Genomic DNA, 12,198 nt, shown 5'->3' with positions numbered 1-12,198 from the left:
TATTCTTGGGCACAGGGATGATGGTGGATCTTTTGAAGCATGTGGGGACCACAGACTTCGCCAGGGACTCGTTGGGACTTTTGCTAAAGCATATAGTTAGGGCTGGACCAGGTGACCCTGAATCCTCCCTTAGTTATGCTGCAATAGACGTAGGCTGCTGGGGGATTCCCATGATGCACTGGGTGTTTCTGCTTCACTTCACTCACTTTTTTCCCACTCACTATGTGTTTATACACCTCTCTCCAATTAATTAATTGTTATCTGTTATGTCTTTGTCCTGTCTTCCTCACCTCACTCACCTCACCCCGCCAAGTGCTTCCTGAGCCTGGATCTGTCAGAGATTTCTTCCTCTTAAAAGGGATTTTTTTCTTCCCACTGTCACTAAAGAGCTTGCTCAGAGAGGGTCATCTGATTTTCGTTTTGTTTTTCTGTTTTTCTGTATTGTTGTAGGGTCAACAATACTGTGAAAACAACAAAAAGTGCCCTGAGGCAACTGTTGTAATTTGGTGCTATAGATATAAAACTGAATTAAATTGAATTGAAAGCTGTCAGTTTATGATCACCAAAGTCTCCTGAGTCTATAAGTGACTGTTTCTTGAATCTGGTCTGCGCCCTACTCCTCAGTACACTAGACTTGTAGTCAAGACCGCCTAAACCAAGACCAAGACAAAGTCGACACAAGACCACAACAGAGACCGAGACGAAAAAGTCTTTTTGCGATGCACTCGCACAGCCCTCCTCACCGCTGTCTACTGTCTCACTCACTTACAGAGAGGACAGACGCACGCTCCACTTGACTGTCTCTCACCCGTTTTTCACATAATGATATTATCCTATATCCTCATATGTGATTGGCCACAATATGAAGGGATTGGAGCGTAGCTGAGCCACTGTGTGAGAGCTGAGCAGCGAAGGGAGAATAAGTGAGGAGCGGCTCTCGCTCAATGGGAGTCGATTCTTCTGATTCACTACAAAGCGCTCTGTAAGCACGGCTCTCAGAGCTGATGCCTTTGTGCATGACACATTATCGAATGCTACGTTGTGTGTCTGTTTACTCCAAATCTCCTGACCACTATGTCGATCTGACGAGACAGCAAGACCAAAACAAGACCAAGACCAAGTAAAGGTGGTGTTCCAACTCTACAGTACACCTGGAGGACCCTGGGCTGTTTACTGGAAAAAATAATCCAGTAGCAGGAGGCGTTCAGGCATCTCAGTTAGGCTGAAAAAGCATGTGTGTCAGTCAATATCAGCCTATCTGTTTCATGTTGAGGAAGAGGGATCTGACTGGTCTTAACTCACCCACTGGTGCTCCCTTGTGTCCAGGTATGCTTTCCTCCAGTCCATCCCTATGGGCTTAGCTGCTGACTTCTGCATTCCTCCCAGGGGTAAGCCCCAGACAGGCCAGCAGTGAAGCATGGTGGCGTAATCCCCAGAAGTCTTCCCCTCTACCGTGGGAATCAATATGACAGTATGTGTGTCATGGTCCTGAGTCTGACAACTCAGTGTTTTGTTTCTTTATATTACTCTGTGTTCTTGTTTATTCTGTTATGTCTTTGGTTTGCCATTGGTTAGGGTTTTGTTTTGTGCCTGCCTGCTCCCACTTCTCTGTGTTCCCTCTGTCTGTCCATGGTGTCACTGTGTCTGCTTGTGAGTCTGTCTGTTTAGTGCAGTGTCTTGTCTGGTTCTCTGTGTCTGTTAGGTTCCTGTTTTATTCTGAAGGTCCTTGTCTTCTGTGAGTGTGTCCGGTTTACGTTTTCCCTGCCTCGTCAGCTGTGATTTCTCCCAGGTGTGTTCCCCTCCTGCCTCCCATCCCCTGATTACTGCTGTGTGTATTTAAACCCTGTGTGTTCTCTTGCCTGTTGCTGGTTATGCGTTATTTGGTGTTTTCCGGTCTGTGGTTTTCCCTTCGTCTTCCTGTGAATTCTCCCTGCAAGTTACCCTCACTCATGTTCAGGTTTTGTTGTTTAAGTTTTAGTTTTTCCAGTTTAGGTTTTACTCAGTTCGGTTTTCACCACCCTCGCCTTTGCTGTTTGTGCACGCTCCTTCAATAAAGCTTCCTCACCTCAGTTTTGCCACATCTTGGGTCCATACAGCTCACCTCGCGAACCATGACAATATGTCCCTTACAGTCAAGTTAGCTTTCATAAGGATCCATATCCAATAAAAGTTTTATCCCAAGTGACTTTGTTCAGCTGCAATTTGGATTTGCTGCTTGTGATGGAGACCTGGCAGAAGGTGAGATCTTGTCACTCGCTGAACTTTGCTCAGCTGACTGTAACTTTCTTAGTACATAGTAGCAATATTTAAGAAAGACTAATGCCCGTCTGTCGAACACTGATCACATTACCAGTTTTGAACTGCAGTCAACTTCAGTGGGCATGGTCAATCCGCTTTTGATAGCTCGTTTCGGCACATTTTTAATCCTCTTTGATTTTAATATTCTCTTTTTGCTGTCCTGATAAACCCATGATAAATGAATGATTAAACTCTATGTACGAATGCACCTACTCAGAAGCCGGGCCATTCTTTAGACCAAGTGTCACCATCGAGTATTCAAGTGTATAATCTGAGCATGACTGATGGCTGTGTGTCAGACCACTTCCCTGTCATTTTTGATGATGCTGCTCCATCTTTTCCATACCAAACTGCTTTCTGCCTTTCTTGTCCACTGCGTGTTGCTTTGAATGGCTGATCCCAGGTCTTTGAACTCTTTCTGTGTCACTCTCTCTTTGGTGCATACTGGAGTTTGGTGATTGATTATTTTGAATAATTGTGTATGTTGCTGTTAGTGCTTTTTTTTTGTGTGGTGTTGGTATTTTTTCGTGGACTGGAAGAGGGAATGCCATCCTCTGTCCATCCCTTTCTTTGAAGCTTGGATTACAGTTTCATCCGGACACTATAGATTCAGTAGAGGCTGTTCTGTAAGGTGTGAGAGATGTAGGACATGCTAATCCGTCCCACACTTCCAGAACGAACTGGGTCATGGTGGTATTTTTAAGAGAGAAGTGATCTGTGGCTAAACTAGAATAGAATAGCCCTTTATTGCCATTGTACATATACAAAGGAATTGTGGGTGCTCCACACCAACTCTGCAGGTATAAAACATAAATATCAGACAGCAGGAACAAAAACTAACAAACAAGAGAAAGACACACATTAGAAGAACTGGCTGCAAAGTCTTTGGAAGTAGTCTAATGGACATGATCTGAGTAGAGTGTGTGTATGAGTGGCCTGAGTGATGATGGCGAGTGGCTGAGCAGCGGTGGGGTGTTGTGGGGGTCGTATTTGAGGCACTGGAGTGGGAGCTGTAGCATTTTGGGAAGCTGGTGAGTGACTTTTGAACTGTGGGTCTGGGTTGTAGATGTAGATGAAAAATAGAAACATGTTCAGTCTTACAGGAGGCAGATTTTAAACTTTTTAAACTTCATTACAGACACTAGAAGTTTCCTTCAGAGTGAATCTCCAAAAGTTGATTCTGTTCATCTGGACGAAGCAGTTTCAGTGGGAGAAATGTTTCATCACTCATCCAAGTGACTTCTTCAGAAGAAGTCTGAAGAAGTCACTTGGATGAGTGATTCAAGCATGGACACAATGAAATGTTTTGAAGTGGGCTACTTATACCTCACAAGGCAGTCAAAAGGCCACCTGAGCCTGTGGCTGAGCCGGTGGAGGAGTCACCAGCAATATGATAAACACCTTTCCTGTTCCAGCCTCGGTCCATAGATTTAAGTTTTCTGACTCTTTCTTTACCAGTCTGTTTTACAGGCATGGCAGGTATTAAGGTTTCACAAAAACCTGGGGTGACACACACCCTCTAAAAAATATTTTGTTGGCTCAACTTAAAAAATTAAGGCAACAATTTCCACTCAGCTTTTTAAGTTACAAATTTTGCATATTATTAAGTAAATTCAGCAAGTAATTTTTAGGTTCGGCTAACTCAACTTGTTTAACAAACCAACATGATTTACCTTTGACCTCCAAAAGCACAATTAAGTTTATGCAACCTAATATTAATTTACAATTTCTGGTAAAATTAAGTTGAGAAATTATATTAGTTGAGTTACACCAACTAACTTTTTTACATACACCCTACTCACCATTATCCATGCCAATTAGTTTAGGTTTCTATAGTAACTTTTCTAAAATCACACAAACCCATTTCACTTATTCCAATTGATTATTTTATTACAAAATATTTTCAAAGTAATACACTTCTGTGTCAATACAACATAAATGAAATGTTACAGCAGCCTTTTAATTATAAATGACTAAGCAAAAAAAAAAGTACTTCATGTACATTAACATTAACTTAAATTGGTATCAACTTGTTCAACTTGTCACAGAATCAAGGAAATGACAAAACATTTTAATCCAAAGCTAAGGTTATATGTATTACAAACTTTCTCAAAACTACACTCATCTAGGACTGCATACAAAAACATAAAAGACATTACCTGTGGACTGGCTTTAAGCCCATCAAGTTCCAGAAATACCTTCTGGAATACCTCTAGAGTGTTCTTTACTTGTTTGGGGTAGCTCAGACTGAGAGCGTATATAAGCCCCATCATTAAGGCACACGCTCTGGGCACATCAAGGTCTTCCAGGACAGCTGTTCCTTCAATCACAATTTTAGCGACAGCTGGGAGAGACACTGCTGCTCGTCTGGTGACTACAATCTTTACCACTTCTTCTGGGAACTGTTGTTCACCATCCTGGCAAGTAGGTAGTTTAAATGGAAACATGTCAGCATTTTATGTGCCGTTTAAAAATAAAACACAAAAGAATGCGAGATTCACCTACCAGCTGTTCTCTGAAGAGATCCTCTTCCTTCTCTTTCAGATACACCTTCAGGCAACGGATTGCGACCTCTCTCTTCATTTCCACCGAACTCTGGAGAATAAAAAAAGCAAAACAAAACTTAAACTTACAGTTTATTAGGTGAAAAGTCAGAACTATTACATTTATGTGACTTGCATTGTGCTAAATATTGATTTTAAATATGTTTTTAAAAGAATTAAAGACTTAATCTTTGTAACTTCAATTTAAACTGTTACACACTGGCCTGCTTTAAATGCCCACTTTGCTAGCAGTAGGATAAGGTGAGTAAAAGTAAATGTAACTTAAATTTCATCAACAGCACAATTGTGCTTTTGATGAATAGGACCTGAATCAGAGAATGACATGAACTATAACTGTAACTGTAACAACTAATTCATCAATACACCTGCGAGGTACATTATATATACTTTCCAGTTTTAGTAGTAGGTGGGCTAAATGTTTCTCAATTAAATTAGGCAATTCCCCAATTTCTTCATCCTCTGCATTTGCTACATCTTCACACGATGGATTTTCATTATGTTCCTCAAGAGGATCATCTCCTGCATTCAAACGACTGACACACCTCTGTATCAGCTCAGGCTCGAAGTCATCCAATGATTGAGGAGTGTGTTTTCGGTTCCTATGAGAAGCACATGTTCAAATGAGCAGTAACAATCCCAGTACAGGCAAGGTATAAACAGTCCACCATGGCTATGTTTAAGCCTGTAATGCTTTAAGAGCTCATTCCTTCTTGATGTTTCAAACTTGCAAATTTTGCAAGTCCAATGCATTTTGAAATTTACTGCAACCTTTTGTAATGCAAAGAATTATTGAAGCTTTTGAGTTAACAAGCTATTTTAAGTATAAAACCTTCTCTAAAACACTACAACAACACTACTACTACACTACACTGAAAAAGATGAATCATAAAGACTGAACAAAATTGAATTTTAAAATTTACATCTACAGACTGCAGTTTAAACTTGTAGTAAGGTGTCAAATCCGAATGTGTAAGAGAAATTTATTTTAAACTATTTAAATACCACTGTGGCCACAACCCCACACTTTACATTATGCTTACAATTACAGAAAGCAAATGCAAGTCGTATGCACGCGCACACACACACACACACACACACACACACACACACACACACACACAATATTGTTTTTGTTTTTTTTGCCAGGTCAACCATCTTTAACGTCAGGCACACTTCCCAGTCGAGCTTAGAACATCAACACAATTGATAGAAATACTTTTAGTCAGGGATAAATTCACCACATTTTACTCTGTCAGTAATTAGTTACCTCACCCAAGACCATCTTGTGGAAACACGAATTTACTCTGACACCATGATAAGAATGCAGGCAGCTACTGACCGGTTAATTTGAACATATACGGGTTCAAATTGAACATGCTCTGCTACATGGTCTATCAGCTAACCAAATGTACCCGGACAAGTGACATATTTTAATTGTATCTGTACTCTTTTATTTGTGAGGAACGTTTGCTAGCTAAAAGAAACGGCTAGCTAAACTTAAAAAAACCCCCAACAACAATTACAATTAAAACCATCAAATTTCAGTTTTTTTAAAGATGACATTTTAAAGTGTACAAATACAACTTGTAATTCATCTATTTAGAATTCAGTACTTACCTAACTCACCGAACACAGTCGAGAGCAAACACACCTCTTCTCCCACGAGGCCACAAGAATCCAGAAACTGTTGCGCACGATACGAACATATGCTACGGGGTTGCCCTCTGCTGTCTGAATGGTCTCAATTCAAACAGGAAGGATGTTGAAACTCATTTTTACATGTTACACAAACTTAATATTTTCTGTTGTTGATTGATGACAAAAGCATTTTATTCAATATACTCAAACATTTAGGTTAAGGAGCTGTTTTTTAATTTTTGTGTTGCACTGACTTTTAACATCGATTAGTCAACTCACTGAAACGTGTACATGTAGACAACTTACTGTTTTTTTAGCAGAAAAATGCTTTTTTGTTAAGTTCTACTGACAAACATAATGAATATTTTTTAGATTGCAGGATGTGGCTTTTTAAGGAGCCCCAGTTTCTCATTCCTCAAGTTCTTTCGTTTGGCAGCCTGAGGATGACACAAGTTGGCTGCATGACGCTAGGTCATCTTATGAAGACGTACATCTCTGATCAAGTAAGTCTTAAAATCAAGTCTAACCAACTGCTGGAGAAAGTAGTGGAGGAGGTCTGTGGAGGTCTGGAGTTCTTAGAGGATTTGTTGAAGATCGTAGAGTATCTGGTCAATGGGATGAAGAACATGACTGTGGTCTCTCCTGCTAGTGGCAGGATGAGGAAGATATCCTACTGTCTCTAAATACCCCAGAGGAGGGGGATTTTGAGACTGTGGGGACAAACAAAACACTTTATCATGTTTTTGTAAAGCTACTGAACACCACTCCCTAGTGGGAGTGAGAGTTTCAAGATGAATCATTTCTAGATCTTTGGTGAGTGTCACGGTGGATCAGCAGGAAGCTGAATCACCAGTGTTATTGTTTCTCTCCCTCTCTCTCTCTCTCTCATTGTGGGTTCCTGCCCTCGGCCCACACACCTGTGGAGAGTGAACATCTGCGCCTCCCTATCCCTGCCATTACTTAAGCTTAGGAAGGAAAGCTACTCATCGCTGGATCGTTGTATGACTCGCATCAATGTAGCCCCGGCTCTAAAGATCAATTCATAGCTCTTGTTGATTCTGTGCCCGAGTGTCAACATGCTTATTCTTGTGTATAGATTCCCTAGACCTGTCCATGTGTTTCCCAAGAGGATTTTTTGTGAGGGAGTGGAGAGCGGCTGGCGGTGAGCAGTGTGTGAACGAAGAGGAGCAAGAGTGTTTTTCCCGGTCTTCCCCACCTTGGATTTCCCGGAGCCCCTGACACTATTGTATATAGCACCGTGCCCTGCACTGTTGTACAAACACCTGGTGAAGCGTCAAATAAATTCTACTGTGTTGATTGAAAGTATCAGAGTCCCACCTTTGAGTCCCCAGTGAACCGTGACACTGAGGACTTAAATATTCAAATTCAAAATTTATTTGTATAACACATTTAAAAACAACAGACCAAAGTGCTTCACAATCGGTTAAAAACAAGAGAAAACAATAGAGAAATAAATATATATACATTAGAAACAAATACAGATAAATAAGAAGACAATGAATTAACAAAAAAACATAAAATGGCCTGATGGTACTCATACTGAACTCAAATTAAAAGCCAAAGTCAAAAAGGGAGTTTTAAGACGTGATTTAAAAGACTGAATAGACTCCGAAGTACGAATCTCCTCTGGAAGATTATCCCAGAGTCTGGGTGCTGCTACTGCGAAGGCCTGATCTCCTCTATGCTTCAATCGAGACCTTGGTTGTGCTAAGAGCATCTGGCTAGATGATCTCAGTGCTCTTTTGGGGTCGTACATGTTGAGTTTATTTAAATAACTCGGCGCCATATTTTTTTAGAACTTTAAAAGTAAGTAAAAGAATCTTAAAATCAATACGATATTTTACAGGGAGCCAGTGTAAATTTACTAAAACTGGAGTGATGTGTTCATACAGTCTAACACTTGTTGAAAGACGTGCAGCAGCACTTTGGACTAAATGCAAGCGATGAAGAGATGGGTGTTGAACACCCAAATAGAGAGAATTGCAGTAGTCCAGTCTAAAGGTGATGAAGGCTTGAATTAGTGTTTCTCACACTTCCTTACAGCGTGAGAAAGATGAAAAGCAAGAGGACCGAAGGTATCAGTGAACTTGTTCAAAGGGGCACGAGTTCCAAAAACCATAACTTCAGTCTTATTTTCACGTAGTTTGAGAAAATGCTGTGTTAACCAGTCTTTAACATCATGTCAACAGTTAAGCAAAGGCTCCAGTGGGACAGAGACATCCTGTTTCAAGGCCAAGTAAATTTGGATGTCATCAGCATAACAATGAAAGGGAATGTTGTATTTCCTAAAAATAGATCCCAAAGGCAGCATGTATAAGGAGAACAGAGTTGGACCCAAACAGACCCCTGTGGCACACCACGACACATCAGGGCGGAGGAAGAGGAGTATTGCCCAATTTTAACAGAAAAAGGCCTCTCTGATATGTAAGATTTAAACCATGATAAAACCGTGCCTTTTAGACCAACAATGTGTTCAAGTCTCGATAAAAGAATGTTGTGATCAACTGTGTCAAAAGCGGCGGTCAAATCTAAAAGGACTAAAGCAACGGAGCAACCTGAGTTGATGGTTAAAAGATGATCATTAAAAACTCGTAAAAGCGCAGTCTCAGTACTGTGACGAGATTTAAACCCAGACTGAAACACTTCACAAATGCCATTTGTGTCTAAAAAGGTCTGAGGTTGCTTGAAAACAACTTTTTCCAAAATTTTGGACATAAAAGACAGTTTAGAAATTGGCCTGAAGTTAGAAAGAACATTTGGATCCAGATTTTTCTAATGGGTTGCACAACAGCATGTTTGAAAACAGCTGATACACATTCTGATGACAATGAAGTTTTTAATAAAAATAAAATACTAGGCCTAATGACATGAAGAGTTGAGATTTTTTCAATGAAGTGATTCATAAAGTTTTCACAAAGTGCAAAGGAAGCCTCCATAGGAACAATGGCACAGGGGTTAATCACAGAATAAAAAATTTTAAAAAGACAGTTAGTAGAAATTACACCGGACAGGAAAGCAGATTTTGCAGCTTTAACAGTTTTCTGATATTTTGTTACGCAGTCATGCAGGATGCACAAAGACACCTGGAGCTTGTCTTTTTTCTCTATGCACGTCAACATTCACGTCTGAGAGCGCGGCTGGTTTCATTCAGCCAAGGTTGACATGAAGATTTGGTGCGTTTAGTCCTTAGTGGAGCAACAGAGTCAAGGATGCTGGAGCATGTCGAATTAAAAAGGTTAGCTAGCTCCTCAACTGATAGTTCCGGACCGGGATTAGCATCATAGAGGACCGAGTTAGTAAAAGAGGAGGAAAAATGAGCTGCAGTCACTGAATTTATCATGCGCATCTCACACACAGCCAACTCCACGTTACACACTGTGACATTAAACATAACTGGGAAATGATCCGATATCCCACAGACCTTGATTTCTGTTATACAGACATCCAGACCATATGACAGCACCAGATCGAGTGTATGACCATTTTCGTCAGTTGGATCACTCACCCACTGAGTGAGATTAAAAGTGTCAGTAAGGGCAAGGAAGTCTTTTACTAGTGGCCCGGTCTCACAGCATACATGGATGTTAAAATCACCAGCAATCAAAATGCGGTCATATCCTAGCATAAGACTCCCCAGTAAGTCAGCAAAATCAAGATCTTAACGCATTTCGGTGGACAAGAAATCACCATGCAGACAGCTGATAGAGCGCAGTTCAGTTCCAAAAGCTGCACCTCAAAGCTGGCATATGAATCAAGTGGCAGTTGCCGACAGCGAAAATCATTTTTAAATACTGAAGCTGGCCCTCCACCTCTACCATTGGTCTGGGGAGAGTTGAAAAATGAACAATCGGGGGGAAGGAGTTCCGAGAAAGAAGAAAACTCACCAGGTAGCTGCCGAAGGTTACTGAGATTCACGCCACCTCTGCAGGACCGCACCCATCGCCAGACAGGTGGAGGCGTTGCTGGCAGGCCCGATGGAGCAGGAGGTCCAACAGGCCGGATCCAGCAATGGCTGCTGAATCTGTAACTGGACTGGTCCCAGAGAGCTTGAAAAGATGGTTAGCACATCTCTAAGCGTACCAGGATGCCACCTCGTTTTCCCCGTCTTCTAGAGCACTTCCTGCGAGGGAGGGTAAATGGTAAGCGATGTAGGCAGTCAGGTATGTCTGCCAAAAGCGGAGGAAGATTTTCTGGCTTGCTTTCCAAATCAAGCGTTCGGGGTTTTAATGGCTGAAGGTTCAGAAGAGTTTGGTGATCATAGACGAGTAAAGCAGAGCCATCAGGGCAACATGGAAAAAGAAAGGTAACAACCAGCAGACACAACCCAAAGAGACGGCTCACCGTGCACACTGGCGCCATCTTGGATTCTTGGATTTTGTTGTCTATCTTTGGTGCTGGATCATCTCCAAGAGGCTGTTGGCATCCCATTTGAAACTAAACAGGTGAAAACCGTGGAAGGTAAGTGAGCAGGCAAAAGGTAAGTGAGCAGGATCTATGCTGTAGTATCGCGAGATGAGACGAAATAAATGTAAAAACAATCTGTACACACACTCACAGTTCCCCTCAGCCTGTCACAATTCAAAACAAAGAGGCGTAGCCATATTAATTAGCAGAAAAATGAACTTGTATTTAAAATATGGATCTGTGTATCGCTAGTATATATATGACAGTGTTGGGGAGTAACGGAATACATGTACCGCCGTTACGTATTTAAAATACAAAATATGAGTAACTGTATTCCGTTACAGTTACCGTTTAAAAAGGTGGTATTCAGAATACAGTTACTTTGTTGAAATAAATGGATTACACTGCGGTACTTTCCTGTTTCATGTTGTCGCGGGTGAGGACTGTTTGGGTTTTGTTTGACAGCTACGTGCTGTTGTTCCAGGCGGCTCTACAGGGTGGAACAACACTACACCAACACTACACCACCCTGTGGCACTACAGGGTGATGCTCTCTCTCTCTCTGTGTTTCCTGGGTGAGAGAGCGCCTGTTGTTGTTGTTGTTGTGCTAAGCTAACAGGCAGAATGCTACAAGCATAGCTCTAAAGAATGTAGCATCATGGGCAGTGTAGTCCGTGCTGCAGGGGGAATGGACTGCCATACACGTTATGTGTCTGTGAGTGAGGAGGGAGAAAAAGGAAAAGTACGATTTCTCATAGAACAAAAATGGGAGCTGGAAGCATGTAAATATAATAATAACCACTGCAGCCAAGAAGAGAGCCTGACGAGCCCAGCTGTAAGTAAGCTATTAAGACTCGACTGTACACCGTGTTCGTGTTTTCCTCCGAAACAATAAGTTCCGTTGGAGCAGCCTTTCAACGCCTCTCTCTGTCTCTCGCAAGAAAAGTGACCCACACAACAAAGTAAAGCTATTTTTCGGCTACGAGCCGACAGGGACCCCGCCGTATTAGTCAGAGGTCCCTTTACTACAGTTTGGAGTTGCGGACCTTCAGTAATAGTAATAAATCACACAGCAATAGTACATTCACGTTGTTGTAAAAAGCACGATAATATATTAAGTAATCCAAAGTATTCAGAATACGTTACTGTCATTGAGTAACGTAACGGAATACGTTACAGAATACATTTTGGGGCATGTAATCTGTAATGGAATACATTTTAAAAGTAACCTTCCCAACACTGTGTATATGACTAGTATAATGTTGATGACTCC

The 12,198-nt window shown here is 41.3% G+C and overlaps 2 long non-coding RNA genes across 2 annotated transcripts; one reads left to right on the top strand and one right to left on the bottom strand.

Moving 5' to 3' along the window:
- Positions 1-4,662: 4,662 nt before the first annotated feature.
- LOC113015891 (uncharacterized) lies at positions 4,663-5,698 on the bottom strand. Its single transcript, XR_003271173.1, has 3 exons — positions 5,405-5,698; positions 4,804-4,893; positions 4,663-4,715 (listed from the first exon to the last, which is right to left on the bottom strand). It is a non-coding gene; the product is annotated as an uncharacterized LOC113015891 (long non-coding RNA).
- A 1,181-nt stretch (positions 5,699-6,879) lies between these two features.
- On the top strand, positions 6,880-7,781 carry LOC113015894 (uncharacterized). Its single transcript, XR_003271176.1, has 3 exons — positions 6,880-7,003; positions 7,426-7,516; positions 7,597-7,781. It is a non-coding gene; the product is annotated as an uncharacterized LOC113015894 (long non-coding RNA).
- The last annotated feature ends 4,417 nt before the right edge of the window (positions 7,782-12,198 follow it).

The sequence above is a fragment of the Astatotilapia calliptera genome, chromosome 23 (assembly GCF_900246225.1).
Source record: "Astatotilapia calliptera chromosome 23, fAstCal1.2, whole genome shotgun sequence".
Lineage (NCBI taxonomy): Eukaryota > Metazoa > Chordata > Actinopteri > Cichliformes > Cichlidae > Astatotilapia > Astatotilapia calliptera.
Note: the sequence above shows the minus strand (reverse complement) of the source record. Positions and strands in the feature narration are given on the sequence as shown.